The 23592-nt window shown below is 36.4% G+C and overlaps 1 protein-coding gene across 3 annotated transcripts in view; it reads right to left on the minus strand.

Moving 5' to 3' along the window:
* LOC564564 (solute carrier family 41 member 1) overlaps nucleotides 1-23592 on the minus strand; it is a 142859-nt gene that overhangs the window by 48214 nt on the left and 71053 nt on the right. The window contains exon 1 of one of the 3 annotated variants that reach the window (XM_068216930.2): nucleotides 3142-3286. The exons of the other annotated variants lie outside the window; for them this stretch is intronic. The gene's annotated coding sequence lies outside the window, so the exon portion shown is untranslated. Of the gene's footprint in view, nucleotides 1-3141; nucleotides 3287-23592 lie in introns of those variants that run through there. 3 annotated transcript variants of the gene reach the window in all.

A 23592-nucleotide genomic window follows, 5' to 3' on the forward strand; every position in this document is an offset into this window, starting at 1 on the left:
AATCAACCTCTGTCCTGATCAAAACTACTAAATTGTCTAGAAAGTTACCGGATTTTAACTCCTTAATTGCCAAAATCATAAATGACATCACTGATTTGGTGAAAAATACACACAAAATGATGTATTTTTAATATAAAAGTAATTGCGGATTAGATTTTTTTTCTTTACCTTTTATCAAAGCATGGACATGTGAAACATTGCCTGAGATTAGTTTTTTTTTTTTCCTAATTTTCTGATTTGTCCCATTGACTTCCATTATAACCACATTTTTTGGATTGCAAAATCATGATACCATATATTGTAGCTTGCATTTATGATTGTTGGTGGTTTTCCCTATGGGAAGAGGTCAAATTTGTACTTTTTACTGTTAATCATCAGCTGGCACCATTAACCCTATAGATAGGCCAGTGCAAAAAAAAAAAAAAAAAAAATACCTAGTTTCTGGATTTAATAAAGAGTATAAAAGCAAATTAAAGTGCATGTAAGTGGGTCAGAGTGACCTTTGTGCACTAACCTTGATGTGTCAATAGCATAGCCTCATTTTTGAAAGTGTAAAAAAAAAAATATTATTAAAAACATAATCAGACACTATTTACTTCATACTTAGATAAGCTAAGTGCATTTAATTGGGTACAAATGTTTGCATTGTGTTTGAAAAAGCCAATTTTAATCCATGTTTTGTCTGAGTTTGTTGGATTTACACAGTTTAGACCAGCAGGTGTCCCAAGTAAGTGCAGTTTTAAAGGTTTCGGAAAGGTGAATTGTCACTTTGTTCATTTTGTTTGTTGTTTTGAAGCTAAAATTGCTCATCAAAAATATGGCTAAATGTGAATACAGCTAATGGAATTCATTAGTCAAAACTCCCATATATTGCAAACATGTTTATATCCAATTATGGCTTTTTGATTGTTGGTGGTTTTCCCGGCCGGGAAGAGGTAAATTTTTTTATTTTTACTGTTGATCATAAACCCTGTGGATAGGCCTGTGCAAAAAAACAAACAAATAAATAAATAAATAAATAAAAAGTTCCTGGATTTTATTTGGAGTATAACAGCAAATTAAAGTGTGGATGTGTATCTAAGAATGTGTGAGAGTGAACTTTACGCACTTACCTTAATTTGTCTGAGAATATCTAAATATGCATCTCAACCCTCAGAAATACATGGAGTAAACAAAAACATAGACTGTGCATTTATGCACCAACAAATGTGTTTATAATGGAAGTCAACGGGGCAAAAACAGCCACCAACAATAAATTAGGGAGAAAAAAAATGAATCAGTGGCATCATTTATGAATTTGACAATTAAAGAGTTAAAATCCTGTAATTTTCAAAACAATTAAGTAGTTTTTATCAGGACTGAGGTTGAATAACAGATTTATGGAAAAAAAAAAAAAAGTTAAAAAAACAAAAAAATAAAAGTATTTATTTTTTACTGCAGTTTAATTCAGTGGATGTTTTCATCCCGAACATAACTAAAGGGTAGCACATTTGAACAGAGCAAAAGGGGTAACTTGTATTAATGTGTAGCATGAGTTACAATTAGATGTACTACATCTTTGTTGTCAGTAGCTGTAATCACCCTTTAGTTATGGCCGCTTTCAGAAAACTGATTCACAAAAGTAGAAATTTGTTTCAAATCAGAGGTTAGAAGCGCATATATCAAATTGGCAAGATCATGTGATTTCAGTTTGAAATTGTTCTCCATTGGGCAAAAATCTGTGCAATATCAAATCCACATCAATCATGCAGGTTTACTCAGATTTTCACTTTGAATTTAATTTACCTAATAGCATTTGTAAAACGAAAAAGAATAAGTTAACAGTCTCTTGTTGGCCTGTTGAGCATATAAGAAATATTATAGCCTAAGCTTTGAAAATTGAGAAGAAAAACACATTCAGACACTGAGTATTTACTTCATACTTGGATGCTAAGCTAAGTGCATTGGATTGGTTATAAATGTGTTTGCATGTTTACAGTTGACCAGCAGATTCGCTCATAACGATTACAACAGATTGGGATAAAGTTGGTTTTAAATTCGCACATTCTTTCAGTGACAGCTCCATACATTGTTTACCATGGTACTTTGAATATTAGGAATGAAATCACATGCAAGTATGACTTTGAAACAACATTAGCAATATTTAACTGTGAACAATGTTGTACTTTGAAAGTTGTTGGCTGCTAAAATGATTTCACTATTTAGAGTTTGCAATGAATACTTTTCTAATATTATATTAAGGAGAAAGTCTTAATGTGCAAATATAAAACCAACTTTACCTCAATCCACAACTAAATAAACGAATTTAAAATTTTACTAGCTGATTAACAAACTTATTGAATGTGGATGCTGAATGTGCAAATATAAAACCAACTTTACCTCCATCAGGCAAGTGCTATTTCGAAGGTTTTGGAAAGGTGAATAATAAATTTGTTAAATGATTTTGAAGCTTAAATTTCCGATAAAAATATCTAAATGATAATGCAGCTAATGTAATCCATTAATCAAAACTCCCATATGCCGTAAACATGTTTTTAATGATTACATAATAGGTTTTAGGCAGTTCAAAAAATATAACAAAAAGATCAATTTCACCAGACTGCAATGCAAACCTTTTTTTTCATATTTACAGGTTATAAGGCATGCGTTTAAGTCATTTGATCATACTTAAAAGATATTATGCATACTTGCTCACCCTTGGACATGATGCAAAAAAAGGTTGATCTGCCCATTCGGAAAGTACATTTTCAATTACTCATGAAATCACAAAGTCTTCTAAAAACAATTCATATGTGTGCATATCCAAGCATATGAAGCTTTCCTCGCTAGTAATGCTTGGATAACATGCCCACATTTCATTTGATTTGAAAAATGGCTTACATTTATTGCCCTGATTTGTTTATTCAGGAATTTAAGGGAAAAAAAATCAAATGCGTTTTATTATTGTTGTTGTTGTTTTTTTTCTGTTTTTGCAATTTGTCAATATCACAAAATGACAGAAGTTTTGTGCAGATCTGTAATTTAAATCAAGCTTCAATCATGTGACCTAACTAGTTTGTTTGCTTCACCCTCCTTTTATTTAACCCTCATTGATAAAGACACAGACATGCAATTGGTTTGGAAAAAAATCTTTTTATTTACCTTTGATGTGGCAGTAAGACGGAAAACTGCTGGGTGCAAAAACACGCAAACATGCTAAAACAACTAAACTGTTGGCTTTTAGATTGTTTATTGCTTCAAAAATTGCTGACACATGGTGGCAGCCATCTTGAATTGCTAAAAGATCTGAAAGGCTCCTGCTTGGTCTTTTTATACTTTTGCTGTGATGCATTGTGGGAGTGGAACATACCAAGTTGGGGGTAGTGAGTAATAATTGACAACATGATGTCTCTACTGCTAAAAAGTTATGTGTTATGATGTTTATGTTTAGTATATGTGAATGCAGTTTCTTTTGTTTAGTTATTAGTCTTTTTTTGTGTGTGTTGCCCTTTTTTCATTCATGTTATATGATTACTAAAAATTGTGCCATCCATAGTACATATTCTCACAGCTACACAGTGAAGGGGGAACATATGCTTTTTAAAACTCAAAGCTTTCAAAGAATAAACCAATAATCTGCAAGATTCATTTTGATGCATTCTAACATCTCACTTGCTAATCAGAACTGTGTAATTATCTCAACAACTCAAGACTAAACATGCATAAAGCAGCTTTTACAAACCCATTTCAAACAATTACTTGAAAGTGTAATATAACAAGTCCGTAAGCAAATCACCTAATTATTTATGTGCCTCCTTTACAATGCTTGTGTTTTTTTATTGATGGCTCACCTAAACATGCCTACTGTATATGGGACTAATATTATTCCTTTTATCATGTAAATGCCCTATTAAACCATCTACAAACCCATTTCCTAATTGGAGATTAGGTTTAAATGATAAGAACACCTTGAGCTCCCATTTGAAATTGCTTTTTAAAAGTTATCTTCAATTAAATAATGGCTGTTTAATTCTAAAATCATTCCAAATATAACGCCAAAACTAACAGCACAAAGAAAAAGTATCAATGCAAACTCGTTTTAAATCATTGGGTTCGAATCAGTACTTCAAAATGCGTATCGAATTGGCAAGGTCACATGATTTCGGTAAACAAGTTATGAAATGTTTAGAAAATTCAATGGAACTTGCCTGGGAGTGATTTGTGTAATACTATAAAACCCACATGAATCACATGGGACCTTTCAGATCGCCCCCAAGTGGTCATTCACTGAACAGGTTTAGTTTTTACCTGATCTTGGATCAGGATTTAATAAAACATCTGTAAAATAACAGGAATAATAGCTATTAATAGTTAATAGTCTCGTATTGGCCTGTTTAACAGAGTCCACCATGGAAGAAATAATATATAAGCCTTAAAAATTTGTAAAACAACAAATAATAACTTGACTTCTAGTTGATCATTTGGTTGATCTATTTTGTATCTCTAAATTACGCTTATTTTACCCAAACAAAAAATGATCATGCCTTGATTTTTAATTATTTAATTAGGATAGTAAGGTCTGACTTCGCTTAATCAAAAGTCTTGTCACTAAACCTAAAAAAAATATAAAGTATAGAATATAAAGTCATAGTGCAGTGGAAAAAGAAATAATACTGTATTGTGTATGACTGCATCCATACATCTCTGCAATGACTCCCAGAGTTCATCAAGATTCTTTGGATTCATCTTCAATGCCTTTTACTTCATCTTACCCCAGAAATGCTCAATAATGTTCATGTCTTGTGATGGGCTGGCCAATCCTGGAGCACCTTGACCTTCTTTGCTTTCAGGAACTTTGATGTGGAGGCTGAAATAAGAGGAGCGCTATCCTGCTGCAGAATTTGCCCTCTTCTGTGGTTTGTAATGTAATGAACAGCACAAATGTCTTGATAGCTCAGGCTGTTGTTGTTGCCATCCACTCTGCAGATCACTCACACACCCCCATGTTGATTTGTAAGCCCAAACCATGATTTTTCCTTCACCAAACGTGACTGATTTTTGTGAGAATTTCGGGTCCATGCTGGTTCCAATAGGTCTTCTGCAGTATTTGTGATGATTGGGATGCAGTTCAACAGATGATTTACCTGAAAAATCTACCTTCTGACTTTTTTCCAAATGATCAACTACAAGTCAAGTTATTATTTGTTGCTATTACAAATAGGATCGAAAAAGCAATTGTAATATATGTCATGCCTGAGTTTTTGTTACATTTACATGGTTATGACCACTGGGTGTCTCTACCATTTTCTGTTTTTAAAACGTAATAAAAAAAGAAAAAAAAAGCTTTGTTTCTCCCATCACTAGGAAACAACTGTCCCCTGAAAACGAGTAACAAAAACATTGACAGCCAATCAGAATCCATCTAGCTTGACAGAGCTCCAGTATACACTATAAAGAGCCAGACAAATAAACTCCAGCACATGCTCATAATAAACAGAGCAATACTCTCTGCTTATCAGCCCTTTACTGGAGTAGTAGCCACACCGTGACTGTGAACACTACACATTTCCTTCTTGTTGAGCTCAGAGCTAATAACAGGTTCTCAAATGACCTCTCAGCTCTGCATTCAGAGCGTGGTAATCATACGACTCTGATTCCAGACCTCTGAGGTCGTGTTCGGGATGTGAAGGTCAGACCGACACCTTTCTACTTTCAACTGCTGAAAGCAACCGGCAAGCCTTCAGCACACATGCACTCGCCTGTAAATCTGTTCATTTATTTTGAGGCACAGATGACGTCAACACTTGTTCCGAATTGAGCAACACCACTGTTTTACCCCTAACAAACATCAAGTCTCACATTTCCGAGTCTTAACTTGCATGAAAAAGCAGTTTGATCCAAGAAGGGAGAATCCCTGCCATGGCACATGCTGAATGAAGGATGTGTTTGGCACACAAGTCTTATTGTAGTAGCTGTCAGGCTGCCAAGGAGAAATCAGTGCATCTGCGATTCTCCGGATAGAATATGATCTTTCTTTATCACCAAATGAACAGCCTGTGAGATGTTGCAATAGAATGATGCCATGGTTTTATTATAGGGACAATTCCCATGGAGAAAACTGAGATTAAGGGCCTTGCTCAGGGACACAACGGTGACGGCTTTTGGCAAGGAATTTTTCAGTATTTCCTATAATATTTTTTCTTCTGGAGAAAGTCTTATTTGTTTTATTTTGGCTAAAATAAAAGCAGTTTTACATTTTTAAAAACCAATTTAAGGTCAATATTATTATCCCCTAAATGCTTTTTTTTTGTTAAGTGTCTACAGCAGTGGTCTTCAACCTTCGAGCTGCATCAATTAGTACCGGGCCACAAAAGAAACTCTTAAGCATTTCAGTTTCATTTATTATCTGAGTGTGAACGATCTTTTATTTTAAATAATGATCCTATTCTCTCACTTACATCTCGGTCACTTGAGCACCCAAATTTAACCCACAAGCAGCAAAATAAGCAAGAAAAAGACATCTTTGGAAAGTTACTTTGCTAGGAGGAAAAGGCCCAGTGAAGGACCCACAAACTGCCAAGGATTCGCAACCCATTTGTCAACAAATCAGGTGAATCCAGCATGTCTGTGCAAGAGGATCAACAGCTGGAGATTGCAAATGATGACATCACATAATGCATCTTTTCTAGAGTTCATGCAAGTTTATTATTTCCAATGGAAGTGAGCGGCATGATGCGCTTGTGCCTTCCAGACACACCCAGTTGAATGCGCTTGCGCCTTCCAGACACACCCAGTTGAATGAATGCTGCAAGCGCACCACGAGTTATCTAACCAGAACTGACCAATCCAAGTGTATCTGTCTGCCGACTGCAAGATAGGTGTGCAAGATAAAGGGGCGTAACCTGTAGTAAATTAGAGAGGTGTAACTTGCAGTTATCATGATCCCATTGAACCTTGCGATATGTCACAACGAGATGTTGTTGGTAAGATGGCAGAAATACTTACCAGAGAACATTTTTACCAAATCTTTTCAAGGGTTTTCTTCAAATTTATTCACAAATGACTAGGGATGTAACGGTATCAAAATTTCACGGTACGGTAATACCTCGGTATGAATGTCACGGTACGGTATTTATTGAATCATTTACAGGAAAAAACAAAACTTATGAAAATACTCCAAAAAAGTGCCAAAAGTGTCAATGACATACAAATTAGCCATCTATCTGTAAGCTTTGAAACAGGAACTTCAATTTTAATAACAAAAAATTATAAAACCATGTAAAAAAATAAAGTTTCAATTTAGTATTGTTGAAAACTCATCACATTCAACATTTAATCACTCACTCACTTAGATAGAGATGGGTTTTAAGGAAAATTATCATATAAATATAATCTGGTAAAAGCTGGTATCTCTGGGCATTTACAATGTCCCCTGCAACAGAAAAAAACCCTCTCATTTGGGACTGAGGTTTCTGGGACAGAGAGATATGACTTGGCCCAGGTTGACAGCAGTGGGTAACTTTGTGCATTGTCTTTCCCCCACTTGAGAGGACAAGCCATGAGTGAGAGAGGTCTCATGTCTGTATCAATCTGAACAGTGTGCTGTCACACCCTCCGTCCCGCTCTTCAGTAGGCGCGCGACAACACCGCTCTTGAGTATGCGCGCTCAACCCCCCCCTCCCTGCTTTACAGTATGCGGGCGACAACACAGCTGATCAGAACGCGCGCAACAACACCGCTATCAGTACGCGCGCGGCAACACAGCTGATCAGAACGCGCGCGACAACACCGCTATTCAGTACGAATGCGGCGACAACACCCGCTTCAGGTTCGATCATTTCCAGCTCTTTTTGAGGCCCGCTTCTAGCAGCACACTCCATTTCCGCATTACTGTATCTGTAGCGACAACAGACCGCAAGGGATGATGGCCACCCCTGGGCTGATGGGAGTCATGCGACTACGGTAATATCGAAAAAAAATTAATTTTGCGGTATGACGGTATTTACAATACCGTTACATCCCTACAAATGACTAATTTAATATATTGTTATATTCATTCATTTAGCAATTCACTCACTGATCTCTTCATCTGTTTTGTCATGACAGTTAGCCAACAATGCGTCGCCCGCTCTGGTTGCAAAAAACAGAACAATGGTGAGCGCGTCAAGTATGAAAGCCTCCACAAATCGCAGTTATGATGGTTGAGATTGGGGTTGAGGAAGTTGTAGATGTTAGTAACTGTGATGGTTGGGTTTAGGTTTGGGGAAGGTGTAGATGCTAATAACAGAAATAGTTGAGTTTAGGATTGGGGTAGGTGTGGACATGAATAACTGTGATGGTTGGGAAGGTGTAGACGTTAATAACTATGATGGTTGGGTTTAGGTTTGGGGAAGGTGTAGATGCTAATAAAAGTGATGGTTTAGGGTTGTGGTAGGTGTGGACATTAATAACTGTGATGGTTGGGTAGGTGTAGAGGTTAATAAGTATGATGGTTGGGTTTAGGTTTGGGGAAGGTGTAGATGCTAATAACAATGATGATCGGTTTTAGAGTTGTGGTAGGTGTAGACTTAATAAATATGATGGTTGGGTTTAGGTTTGGGAAAGATGTAGATGTTAATAACTGTGATGGTTTAGGGTTGTGGTAGGTGTGGACATTAATAACTGTGATGGTTGGGAAGTTGTAGACGTTAATAACAATGATGGTTGAGTTTGGGGAAGGTGCAGACATTAATAAATGAAGGTTGGGAAGTTGTAGAAGTTAATATGGTTGGGTTTAGGGTTGGGGTAGATGTAGACATTAATAACAGTGATGGTTGGGTTTAGGGTTGGGGTAGATGTAGACATTAATAACAGTGATGGTTGGGTTTAGGGTTGGGGTAGATGTAGACATTAATAACAGTGATGGTTGGGTTTAAGGTTGGGGTAGGTGTAGACATTAATAACAGTGATGATTGGGTTTAGGTTTGGAATAGGTGTAGTAGTTAATAACTGTGATGGTTAGGTTTAGGTGTGGAGTAGGTGTAGACGTTAATAACTGATTTACAGCAACATCTTGCCAACAACATGGTTTCGGCATGTCTCCATAAATTCAAGTTACACCTCTTACATACTACAAGTTACACCCCTAAGGGCCCTTCGTGTTACGCACCTACAGTATCTTGCAGTCCGCAGACAGACACTACTGGACCGATCAGACTAATTATCTCAGACAAACGCAGAACACGCAAACAATGCAGTGCTTTGTATTTTTTCTACATAAATAAAATTTGTTTCAGAGTTGCAGCAATGTTTTGTCAGCTTGTTCCACTGGCAAAGGGGTTGATGGTCGCCTAAGAATCTACGAATCACCACCCCAATCAATCTTCCGCCGGCCGCCCCATCCAGTTCTGACTTTACCTGTATGTCTATAATGCACAGTGAAAGATATTCAATACCATTCCCATTCATCCCCTCTGCTCAGCTGGCACATGACCCTCTTGAAGTACGCCACCTAAAGGGTGTCATCTTTGCTTAATAGGCCCTCCGTTCCAGCAACATGTGACTGATCACTTGTCAAAGTGCATTTCAAGCTTTTGAGAGCCCTCCGAGCATAAGTGCTCACTGGGAAAGCATCTAGTGTAATATAAAGAAATGTTTGTGTTGCTTGGGGAAAAGCTGTTACTTTGAAAGGCCATCTTTGAAGAAACATGCTTTTTGACAACTTAATGGTGTAGTAAGACATCCAACAGCAGAGATAAACAATGCTCAACTGTGACTGGCCAATTTTTTTAAGAGGCTTTGGTTGCTGAAGTATTTTCCCATTCATTCTCTCATTAAAACATGCATTTGATAAAGAGTGTTCTTAGCTATAAAACTCTCTGAGAAAACATAAAAGTACACAAAAATAAGTTCATAAAAAGTACAAAAGAAACAATCCTATGAAGTATTGTGAATTAACTACATCAAAAACAATATTGCAATTAATATTTTTGTCCACTACAGAGTAAAAGTGACAGTAAATACTTATATGTATTTTTTTAAATATTTATTATAAAAGATTTATATTTCAGATAAATATTTTTCATCAAATGATTCAGAAAAGGAAGTGTTTAACTTTTAAAAATTGATAATAGTAAGAAATCTCCAAAAAAAAAAAAAAAAAAAAGATTCCTGAAGACTGAAAATACAACTTCAGCATCACAGGGCAAATACGTTTAAAGAATACTCAAATTATAATAATTAATTAATAAGCTAATAATATGCCAAAACAATCTGAATCTGAATAAGGTTCATTTGAATTATTGACAATTGTAATTTAATAAATCTGAATTTTTATATTCGGTCAAAATTGTTATGAATTTGAAATTCTTAATTTGAATTTCTTAACTTAAGTTATTTCTGTAATTTCTATAAATTATTTATATGAAATACATAGCTCCGGATACGTTTCATTGCACGTTTCAGATGACAAATCCACTAGAGGTCGCCGATTACATTTTTGAGAGCCCAAAAAACGTTACTTAGGATATGTTTTGTTTTTCAATACATGTCCACAAGAGGGCAGGACTTGTAATACAGATCATCATCATCAAAACCAGCAAACCACTGACTTAAACCCTTCCTTAAACCCAACCCAAAGGCTTTTCAAAAGCAAACATGAGAGTAAAGTGCTCTGCGACAACATAGCTTTACCTTGATTTAATTATCTTGATTGCTTTTATCTCTTTTGTGGACTCAACTCTGCATCACTAGTACATCACTTTATAAAATCAGCTACAGTAGAGTAAAATTGTCAATATGGTGAAAGATACTGTAAATGTGGAAGTAAATGTATTAGATTACATGTGGTATTTGGTGTTGTGCAAAGAACTGCACAAAAATAATCCTGTATTCATCTATAATAGGACCCTATAAATAACATTAGTTTAAAAAGGAATGAAACTTGTTGGCTTCATACTGCCCTGTAGCATGCCTTTTACCCAGAAAACTGCAGCCAAACCTATGTTGAAGCATGTTTTTGCGGTTTTACAAAACTGTAGACTGAAGCAGATACTTTTAATGAGCCGGGGTGTCTTTTTAGCTTTCAGGAGTAGCAAAGCTCCCACAACTTGGCAATTAATTATGATTGATTTGAAACTGTGACACTGTCTCAGAATGAAGAACACAGAATTGATTAATAACATCCAAGCTTTTGACACGTCTGATAATCGTTAAAAATCGAATTGCTCTCTATAGAAAATTAATAGGATCTTTATTTTTAAAAGCCAGGCTCAATGGAAATACATCACATGGCTCAGCCTATAATTTTACAAAACGTAAAAATACATTGCAGCTGGTACGATTTCGTTGCATGTTTCAGAAGACAAATCCAGTAAAGGCGCTGATGACCTTTTTGCAAATCTGAAGTTTGTTACTTACACTGCTCACATTGATGTGGCTCCAGAAAAAGTTATCTGCTGTATATGGAGATAGATAGGTGAGGCAAATGTAGTTGATTACAAATTATAGACATTTTAAAGGGATAGTTCACCCAAAAATGAACATTTACTCACACTCATGTGGTTCCACAAAAATGATCTACACTATATGGAGATAGATAGGCGACAATGTATTTGTTTACAAATAATAGACAATGTAAATGGTTCACCCAAAATTTAACATTTACTCTCACCCATATGGTTTCAGAAAAAGTTCTCTACCGTATATGTTTACATGAAAATCAGTAATCTTATTATTTGCCTTAATCTGAATAACACAATTATATAATCGAGGTGTTTACATGAGTTCCTTTCATGTTCCTGTTTTACATATATAGTATGAAGTTTGCATATCGTCATAATGTCAGCATTCGACAATAGTTTCCGTTTCTTGCAACAACGGTGTGTGTTTGTCATTGCACCATATGCGTTTTTTAAAAGTTTTGCAAACAATTTCTCAGACTGCGCTTGCAAGCATATGACGGCGGATACAAATTCTCAAACAACAGACCACCTTTCATTCACTAACATTTCATTCAGGCCCTCCCCGCGACAAACTGGTTTTTAACCTTCTTGTCGTGTTTGGGTCAAATCTGACTGATTTACGACTGAAACACTCATAAATGTTGTGTTTTACATCTGATTGCCTCAAGGCCTTATGCTATCCTCCACACTATGCACTTAACCATATAAAAGTGATGATCACCTCTTTCATTGAATTTTAAATGTTCAACCTTTCTACACATGTGCTGTTCCCTGTTAAGAATTAATCACTATCCAGACTATATTCATTTATCACACAGAAAACATCCCCATACACGACCCTAACTCACTAACCCACTCACACATTTCAGACTGAACAATGTCTTTTGCAGGTGGGCTACACATCTCCTTTTCGCTCTTATATGCCGATCCTTCAGCCTGATCTCATGAGGAAACATACCTATTTTATGTTTTGTCAGTTTAGTGGTTAATTCATACGAGTTTAATCGTACAAAATGTGCAATTTTAAAAAGGAGGTGTGGCACCCAACCCCACCGCTAAACCCAACCGTCATTGTGGATTAGCAAATTGTACTAAATTGAATTAGCCACTAAATCAAAAAGTTAGGAATTGTCGTGAGATTAGGGGCAGTTTGTTTGTTTGTTTGTGTCTATCTGTCTGTCTGTCTGTCTTTCTTTCTTTCTTTCTTTCTTTCTTTCTTTCTTTCTTTCTTTCTTTCTTTCTTTCTTTCTTTGTCTTTCTTTGTTTGTTTGTTTGTTTGTTTCTTTCTTTCTTTCTTTCTTTTTTGTTTGTTTGTTTCTTTCTTTCTGTCTTTGTTTTTTGTTTGTTTGTTTCTTTCTTGCTTTTCTTTGTTTGTTTGTTTGTTTGATTGTTTGTTTGTTTGATTGTTTCTTTTTCTTTCTTTCTTTCTTTCTTTCTTTCTTTCTTTCTTTCTTTCTTTCTTTCTTTCTTTGTCTTTGTTTGTTTGTTTGTTTGTTTGTTTGTTTGTTTCTTTCTTTCTTTCTTTCTTTCTTTCTTTATTTTTTGTTTGTTTGTTTGTTTCTTTCTTTCTTTTTTTGTTTGTTTCTTTGTTTCTTGCTTTTCTTTCTTTGTTTGTTTGTTTGTTTGATTGTTTGTTTGTTTGATTGTTTCTTTTTCTTTCTTTCTTTCTTTCTTTCTTTCTTTCTTTCTTTCTTTCTTTCTTTCTTTCTTTCTTTCTTTCTTTCTTTATTTATTTATTTTTTGTTTGTTTGTTTGTTTGTTTCTTTCTTGCTTTTCTTTGTTTCTTTGTTTGTTTGTTTGTTTGTTTGTTTGATTGTTTCTTTTTCTTTCTTTCTTTCTTTCTTTCTTTCTTTCTTTCTTTCTTTCTTTCTTTCTTTCTTTCTTTCTTTCTTTTTCTTTCTTTCTTTCGTTTTTCTTTCTTTCTTTTTTGTTTGTTTGTTTGTTTCTTTCTTTCTTTCTTTCTTTCTTTCTTTTTTGTTTGTTTGTTTGTTTCTTTCTTTTGTTTGTTTGTTTGTTTGTTTGTTTGATTGTTTCTTTTTCTTTCTTTCTTTCTTTCTTTCTTTCTTTCTTTCTTTCTTTCTTTCTTTCTTTCTCTTTCTTTCTTTCTTTCTTTGTGCCAATCTCTATTCAGCCAATCTCTGGGTCTAACAAGAACACTTTTAGCTTAACTTAGCTTCAGTTATTTTACTGGATTAGAGCATTAGCATCTCAATCAAAATGACAAAAGTATAACTAGTGCTAGTCCATCCTCACCGTCTATAACCTGAGACACTATTCCCTACATTAGTACACTAATATAGTCCAATTGAAGGACTAAATAAAAATTTGAGCACTCAGTACACAGGAAAAGATAGCGTTAGGATGTGCTTTACTGGTTGATAAATCATTCAGATAAATTAAAGTTTGAATTTCTTTGGTCCCACTCAGTGATGGTTATTTTAGCGAGCTGTCTATTGGTAATGAAACAAAGTATTTCGATTTTCATATATTGTTCATTTTGTAATACCTTTTCAGTGCCTAATTCTATAAGTTCATGTTCAACACTTCTTTGAGACATTGTTCACAGCTAAAGAATGTCGAATAAAAATTTGGCAGTGAAAAATGTTTTTTTGTGCTAATTTAAGAGCAGCTAAAACAGACCGGTCAATTTTGTCCAGGAACACTAAAGTAAGGGGAGGATGTGAACACGAGAAAAGGGTTAAAAAAAATCGCTTTTATTTTAGCCAAAAAAAAAGCCATAAAATAAAAAGTCTTTCTCCAGAACAAAAAATATTATCAGAAATACTATGAAAAATGTCCTGCTCTGTTACACATCAATTGGGAAATATTTGGAAAATTCTCAAGAGGGATAATCATTATGACTGAATCAGTCTGACTGGATTGCATGAATTAATATTCACCATCTTGCCAAGCAATTGTCGACTTTGTTCGCTCCAGATCTTTGCAGACAGAGTACAGAGTTCAGTACAATCTAAAAAAAAAAATCATCCTGACTACACTGATGGTGATGGTAGCCGCAGGATAAATGCGTTTGTAACTGCTTTCCTCCCACATTTCTTTGCTTTCCCACAGCGCTGCTCACTCCTGCTTGTAGCGTGCTCAGATCGGCCGCAGCTGTCGGTGTGTGAGGGTCTCCACCCTCTCCAGCAGAGCTCCATTACATAACCTTACAGCGTGATTGATGGCCTCTCACATTTCTCTACTTCTGCCAAGTGTCCATTCTCTCTCTTGCGCTTTCCAGTCTGCATAAACTGTCCCGTCTCCTGTTGCTTTTTTTTTTTTAACCCCAATTTATTCTTCTGCAGAGCTGCAAAAAAAAAAGAGCCAATGCAAAACGCAGAGGTGATAAGACAGACAGTCTGCTGGCAGGGCACAAGTGCAAATCTGAGTCATCCAGTTTTATGAGTTTAATCTCATTCGTGTCACAACATGCACCGAGCCTGATGAAATGACACATATTGCACTTGCAGCAAAACTGCACACTTTTGCACACAGAAAGGTCTCTTGAGGAGACTTATTTTTTTTCCTGTGGTGAATTTTACAATTCTTGCATTCTAACTCACTGGGTTACTCAATTATGATATGTGGCCAGACTATTAAACATCTGTTATCTGTTGCACTCTTATCAGGACTCATGTTTGAACATTTCTGTGTAGCAGAAAAGAAGCCAACAGACTTTGCAAGAGAGGCTGGCTTACCTTCTAACTAAAATATATTGCTAAATATATTTCTGTAACTGTTAGGTTGAATAAAATATATTGGGATTGAAAAATATACTGAGATTTAACATTTGTGTACAAATGAAAAGAAAATACAAAAAAAGTCAAGAAAATACATTTCCAGTCTCACAATAAAGATGGATTGAGACCTTGAGAAGCGTTCATCATTTTAAATAAATAATAAATATTGCATTGTAAAATAAATTAGAGCAACCAAATTATGTGTAAGACTGCTATACAAATATAATTGTGTGTGTTACATTGGTAGTCAAGAAGAGGTTTACCAATATGTCGGAGGCTTTATACATTTTTAGACATCAAATAAAGTCATTTTCTTCCACTGTAAACCCCAAAAAGTTAAGGCAACTCAATTCATTTGAGGAAACCGATTAATATATTTTTGGACATTATTATTATTATTATTATTTTAATCGAAATCTGTATGAAAAATTTATATTTTTTGACAAATATAATTTAAAAATGCCTATTTGTGTGAATATTTTTAATATTTGTGTATTATATATGTTATACTTATTTATTTTTGACAAATATATGTTTGGCCATTATTTGATTATATTTACTTTTACAAATACATGTGATTTGTTATTATTATTATCATTATTATTATTATTTTTATTTTTATTTTTTTATTTTTTTATGTATGTTTTACCAACTGGGAAGCATGAGTCATCTATCAACAGGAGAGTCACAGGTCAAGCTCTAATGTTTTCTTTTTTGGGAGGGTTATTATGGCACTCGCAGGTGTGAACAGACATGCTTTCAGAACATTCAGAAACCTGTCATGATGTACCCTGTGCACCATTAATAAGAGGTGAGTGACAGCTGCTAATTAATATTCAGGTGTGTTTTCGAAGGCTGCCTTTTTGCTACTTTTGCTCATAGTTAGAGGTAAGGAGTTGCATCATAACCCTAAGTATTACAATTTCAGCAACACATCGCTAAAACGGAACTGTAAAAATAGTTTGAAAGCAACTTACACCTAAGAGAGATGACTTTAATGCTTTATTTCTAACAATTCCAACTTTGAATGTTGGGGGATATGTGGGAATAGAACACAGCCATGAACTACGTTTCTAACTACAGCTATAGAGTTGCAAGTGCTGAAGTTTGCGATGCAGTTTGCGAATGTTTGTTGGAATGATGGATTAGGGAAATGGCAAATCAACAAACTATGTTTGTAACAACGGAGCAACCTTAGTTGACTAACGATGGTTTTATGAAACGCACCCCATAGAGAACAAGAGCTTGAACAAGGAGTTGAGCTGCATGTTCAGATAAGAAAGATCTGACCCTTCTTATCTGAACATGCAGCTCAACTCCTTGTTCAAGCTCTTGTTCTCTCCAAACTGGATTACTGCAACTCTCTACTAGCTGGGCTTCCAGTTAACTCTATCAAGCCTCTTCAACTGCTCCAGAATGCAGCAGCATGAGTGGTCTTCAATGAACCTAAACGAGCACATGTCACTCCGCTGCTAGTCCGTTTGCACTGGCTGCCAGTTGCTGCTCGCATCAAATTCAAAGCTCTGATGTTTGCCTACAAAGTGACTTCTGGCCTTGCTCCTTCTTATCTGCTCTCGCTTCTGCAGATCTATGTGCCCTCCAGAAACTTGCGTTCTGTGAATGAACGTCGCCTCGTGGTTCCATCCCAAAGAGGGAAGAAATCACTTTCGCGAACGCTCACGCTCAATCTGCCCAGTTGGTGGAATGAACTCCCTAACTGCATCAGAACAGCAGAGTCACTCGCTACTTTCAAGAAACGACTAAAAACTCAACTATTTAGTCACCACACTTCCTAATCTGCAACTGCCTCTCTGAACATCACACTAACTGTACCAAAAAAATAATAATAATAATAAAATACTAATACTACTAATACTTCCCTTCTTAGACTTTACAGACCTGAAACTTGCCTATAGCACTTATTCATTGTTGCTCTTGGTTGTGTAAATTGCTTCCTTGTCCTCATTTGTAAGTCGCTTTGGATAAAAGCGTCTGCTAAATGACTAAATGTAAATGTAAATGTAGATAGTCAGTCAGTCAGTCTCAGGATGGATGGATGGATGGATGGATGGATGGATGATGATAGATAGATAGATAGATAGATAGATAGATAGATAGATAGATAGATAGATAGATAGATAGATAGATAGATAGATAGATAGATAGATAGATAGATAGATAGATAGACAGATGGACAGATAGATAGACGTTAGTTAGATAGTTTGTTTGTTCATAAGTTCGTTCATTGGACAGTTAGTTAATTTGTTCATTGTATAGTTAGTTAGTTAGTTAGTTAGTTAGTTAGTTAGTTAGTTAGTTAGTTAGATAGATAGATAGATTTTTGTAGTTTTCACCTAGCAGATTAGTAAAAAGGCAAAAGAAATTCAACAGAGGGAATAGATTATAATATCATATAAATATAATGTAAATTTAATTTACTCTTGAGTAATAAATTACTTTAGCCAGCTAGTTGTATGCTATTATGTGTAAATTTGATATAAGATATCAGATATACAGTTTTATCCAACAGATCATAAAATCTCTAAGCCATCAAGGGACCAGGATGTCATATGTTTTTGATTCAGAGCAGGATTATTATAGAACTAACTAAAACCAAACCTGTTCTGTTACTTGAGTAAAAAACGTATAACCAAAGTCAAGTTCATTCATTTTCCTACAGCTTAGGGGTCACCACAGCAGAATGAACCACCAACTATTCCTGCATACATTTCACGCAACAGATGCCCCTCCAGCTGCAACCCATCTCTGCGAAACACCAATACAGTCTTACATTTAAACAGACCCACACACTATGGTCAATTTACTTCATCCAATTCACCTATACTGCATTTCTTCGGACTGTGGGGGAAAACTGAATTTTTATTGTGTGAATTTTTATTAAGTGAAAAGTACAAGTTTTTCAATGACATTTAGGAAAGGACTGGCTAAGAGTGAAAAAAATAAATATAAATCACTCCGAATACCGTATGAACCACATACAGTATATGTCAACAATTCTCATAACACTGGTGGTTATTTTTGAATGGAGAAGCGTCCATTTTCTTCTGCAAAAACCAAGTTCAACATTGAGACATTTGTCATTCTTTAAAGAGTAAACGAGCAGAACTAATTGTGTTGTGGACTATTGGGATTGTGTATTGTCTTTACGGTTTTAAAGGAATCTACAGAATCTAAATCTGATAGGGGTGATGGCACACAAGGAAAAGCTTATTCCACGTCTTGCTTTAAAACTTCCTGCTTGGGGTTACAGAACAACACCACAAAACCAGGGAGGGAGGAAAAAAACGGCAAAATCATCTGGAACTTCTTTGCGAGGCAAAAACAGCTCTGAAGGTTCTGGATATGAGACTCATCCTGCACTTCATTTCTTTCTGGATCTTTGAAGTCACTTTGTTTTAAATATCTTTACATGCTCGGCTGCTCAATATTTAGTTTCTGTTGATCTGTCAAGAACAATGATCGTAGTCTCATCTGTGTTTTCGCTGAGCCAAAGCAGATAAAATCATTCTCCCATCTGCAAATAATTCCCTTTAATACACTTAAAGTGTGTAATTTCTGCTCCACCAGCAGCAACATTGGGGATTAAATGCTCTCAAACACTCCACATCTTCCATCTCCATTTGCTTGCCCAGCAGGCTGACAACATTAATATTAGGTTAGATTTAGGTAGTGACATCAGGTGACCAAAATTCAATGTCTAGTTAGCATCTAAGGACAACAGTATTTAAACTTCCAATAACGACGTCAAATGACGCTGATATTAGGTTGTGTTAGAAGCTGACCAAAATCCAGCGTTGAGCCAACATCTTGAACTAAAATCATATTGACCTCAGATCCTGACATTTATTTATCAGTATGGCAACCAAAATCCAACACCTGATAGGCGTCATGGTGGTAGAGTCCACACAACATCAAAATGTGACAACATTAGACGTTGATATGTGGTTGATTTTAGGTTGGACGTTGGACACGTTGGCCAACACAGGGAGAACATGCAAACTCCACACAGAAATGCCAACTGACCCAGCCGGGGCTCAAACCAGTGACCTTCTTGCTGTGACAGTGCTAACCACTGAGCCAACGTGCCACATGGTTTCCTGAAGAATGTAAAATAATTTTTTTTTAAAACGTTAGAATGAAAATAACCCTAGTAGCAAAGAATTCTGGCCCAGATTTGGCAAAAAGCTGGCACAGCAGGCATTCATCCGGCACTGGCATACAGCATGTGGGCCAAACATGGCCCGGGTTTGGCAGAGGTGGCACCGTCTTTAAGGCGGCACACAAGATTTGGGCCAGATGAAAAACGTAGTATTTGGCCCAGATTTAAAAATTTGATAAGTGGGCCATGTGAGTTTGGCCAGTCTTGACCCACATTTAAAATACACTAAAATAATTTTTGAGTAAAGAAAAAAAAATCTAATAATCAGGTCACTTTGAGAAAAAGCGTGCCCATAGTGTGCCTAAAGAGCATCACTCCATGGGTTTATCAATTTCATTGCAACCGTGACACACCAACCTATCTGGCCCAGTTCAGGCCCAGTTATGAGTTATTAACTTGGCTGAGACTTGGCCCAGATATGGTCCGTGTTTGGCTCTTGTCTGGAAGCCAGATTTGGTCCAGTCATGTACCGTAATTCACTGCTGCATGTGGGCCAAGCAAAACCTGATTGTGTGGGCCAGTGCTGGGCCAGAGAAATTTTGCTATGTGGGATTTGTATGAGTGTGGCTCACTGCTTAAAGAGATATTATTGACATACTAAATTTTACTAGAGAAACACATTTCTCCTCACTCAAAAGTCATCCATTTGAAGCGTTTACTCGTTTGTATATTAGTAAAGAACTTTTTAAATGTTGTTGCTGTGCTGTTTTCATCTCATGCACTGAAACACACTGACCCAGCGGTTATGAGTTACAGTTCCTGCCCTCTTTCAATGTCATTAAAGTCACCAAGGTAGCAGGAAACCAGTTCTTCATTTGGTAAACAAACAGGCCCTGACTAGCAGAAGCATCCAGCCATATCATCCAACCAATGGTTAAAAAAAAATCAGAGATTACACAGAGAGATGTGACAGGCAGATTATGAGTAAACAATACATGACACATCCAAAAATCCAGAAACAGGAGAAATGTGTTATTTATATTTAATCCTTGCAGGCACAAGCAAGTAACAAATTTGTGTTCATGTTGATGTATGATTTCAAAAAATAAATAAAATACATTTAAATACTAGTGCATAAAATCAATATAATAATAATAATACTAATAATAATAGTAATAATAATAATAATAAATAGAAAGCTATTTTTATAAATAAAATCTAACTATTTTATTATTGTTATAATTAATATTTTAACTTTTTAATAAAGTACACAGAATATTTGGGTATATATATATAATACAATTCTAAAATAATAATTTCACACATAAATATATGTGCATGTTTTGTGCATGTTTCAATTTACATCAATTCAAAATGACTTAAAGAGCCCATATTATGGGTTTTTGAAAATTCCCCTCCATGTAGTGTGTAACACAGCTCTAAGTGAAGTGAAGTATCCAGCTAAGGCTTAAATCTGTAAGAATACAGTGTTTAAAACTGTTGATTCATCTATAAAAGAGTCGAATCATAGTGCTTCAAACGAGTCGCCTTGATACCGACTCATTAGGTGTTTCGCCATGACGTACGAACGAAACAAAGTTTTTCACGTGCACGCGCAAACCCGGGAGATTTCAAACCTGAGGCCCCGCCCTCTGACGCAGTAACCCAGACACACACACACACACACCCACAAACACACGCACACCCACAAACACACGCACACAAACATGCCGGTCGATTGAAGTCACACTGCAGATGGATATTATATTGAGTCTCTACCCAAAGATGAAACATCAGCATTATAACCAAGCAGTTGGAAACTTCTGGAAGCTACATGCTACAAAGAATACTTCATCTGAGTTTGTTAAAGGAAGGATCAGTAAAGAGTAACTGATGGACGTCAGGATGGGTTTCTTCCTACATTTCTCAAGTGTAAGTACGTGCGGTTAAAGTTGTTGCCTCGTTTACTCTAGCTTGCAAATGTATTTAGTTGTGATTTGTTACTTGTAACCGCGTGTACTGTATCAGGTTAACTGGATATATTATCTTATCGCGTGCAAAGTCACGTTAAAAACGCGACGCGTGCTGTTTGTTTATGGAGCTCCGTGCTAGAGTTCTGCTCCCGCGATTTATTCGGAAATGTATTCCCGCGCCGCAGAAATCTGGCGCGGGGAGAGAGAGAGAGAGAGAGAGAGCGAGCGAGAGAGAGAGCGAGCGAGAGAGAGAGCGAACGAACGAACGAGCTTTGTGTACTTTGTGCTGTGTGTGTGTTTTTATACTGACAGCTTGGCTGTCTGGACTGTATATTGGGTGATATTTGGTTGTGTTCTCCGCTCTAGCGGGACCGGGCGCGGCGGGCAGAAAACGGAGCGGGTTCTCAGGCTAAAACCTGGCGGGTGCGGGCTGAAGCGGGAGCGTTGTCATCCGGAGATGTGTGTGTGTTTTTGTGTGTGTGTGGTATGGCGAGTACACGACTGTCTCCTTCGTTCGGTTATCCGTGGCACTATCCACTCGCCATAGTGTGGCAGCTAAAGTCCACGCCTACACTATGGAGCGTGTATGAACTGTGATTACTTTTTAAATTGCTGATTAGCTATTGGCCATTTCCCTCTCTGACTGAAGGCAGTCGACCAATCGCGACAGACTGTCATCGGTCCAATCAGCGCAGATTAGCTTCGCGCTAAGGAGGGGTTTGGGAACAAATGAATCACTGGACGATTCATACAGGAGTCGCTGGGATAATTAGATAAAAATAAATGCAGATTATAAGACCATGAAAGTGTTTTTTGACCTTGCATGCATATTAGACTGTTGTTGGAGACCCTTACAACCAAGATATGACCTTATTTCATGTATAATATGGGCTCTTTAAAACATCAAGTGTATACACTCACCGGCCACTTTAATAGGTACACCTGTCCAACTGCTTGTAAACACGCATTTCTAATCAGCCAATCACATGGCAGCAACTCAATGCATTTAGGCATGCAGACATGTAGACAATCCGCTGCAGTTTAAATTGAGCATCAGAATGGGGAAGAAAGGGGATTTAAGTGACTTTGAACGTGGCATGGTTGTTGGTGCCAGTAAGGCTGGTCTGAGTATTTCAGAAACTGCTGATCTACTGTGGTTTTCAAGCACAATCATCTCTAGGTTTTACAGAGAATGGTCTAAAAAGAAAAAAATATCCATTGAGTGGCAGTTCTGTGGGCATAAATGCTTTGTTGATGTCAGAGGTCAGAGGAGAATGGCATACAGAAGAGCATCTCTGAAACCACAACATGACCAACCTTGAGGCGGATGGGCTACAGCAGCAGAAGATCACAACGGGTGCCACTCCTGTCAGCTAAGAACAGGAAACTGAAGGTACAATTCACACAGGCTCACCAAAATTGAACAATAGAAGATTGAAAAAACGTTGCCTGGTCTGATGAGTCTTGATTTCTGCTTGATTTCTGCTGCAACATTCAGGTAGGGTCAGAATTTGGCATCAACAACATGAAAGCATGAATACATGCTGCCTTGTATTAACAGTTTAGGCTGGTAGTAGTGATGTAATGATGTGGAGGATATTTTCTTGGCACAATTTTGGCCTATTAGTACCAATTGACCATCATATAAACGCCACAGCCTACCTTTGTATAGTTGCAGACCATGTCCATCCATTTATGACCACATCTCAGACGGGTTTCTTGAAAATGACAATGGGTTCACTGCAGTGAGTGGCCTCCACAGTCACCAGATCTCAATGCAATAAAGCACCTTTAGGATGCGGTGGAACTGGCGATTCGCATAATGGAAGTGCAGCCAACAAATCTGCAAATCATGTCAGTACGGACCAAAATCTTCTTGTTGAATCTATGCCACAAAGGATTAAGGCAGTTCTGGAGGCAAAAGGGGGTCCAACCCAGTACTAGTAAGGTGTACCTAATAAAGTGGCCGGTGAGTGTATATGTGTATATGTTATAATAATTAAAATAATATTAAATTATAATATAATAATATTATAAGTTAATGTAAATAGATAAAATTTTTCACCATCATATCATTTGCTTTGCCAATAATGATTAACACATTAATTAACATGTTAATATTGATCATTTTAACCTTTATGCTTTTTATATTATACAGTCAGTAAAAAATGTTAACAAAATGCATAATATAAATATAAAATATAATAATAACATTAATTTATCCCGCAAAAAAAAAAAAAAAAAGTTCTTCTCTGAACCTAATAACCCCCAAAAAACCATTGAAGACTCTTTGTTTTTAAGAATGTGCTGCCAGAATTGTGTGCGTGCGCAGCCATTGA

Source organism: Danio rerio, chromosome 23 (assembly GCF_049306965.1).
Source record: "Danio rerio strain Tuebingen ecotype United States chromosome 23, GRCz12tu, whole genome shotgun sequence".
Classification (NCBI taxonomy): Eukaryota; Metazoa; Chordata; class Actinopteri; order Cypriniformes; family Danionidae; genus Danio; species Danio rerio.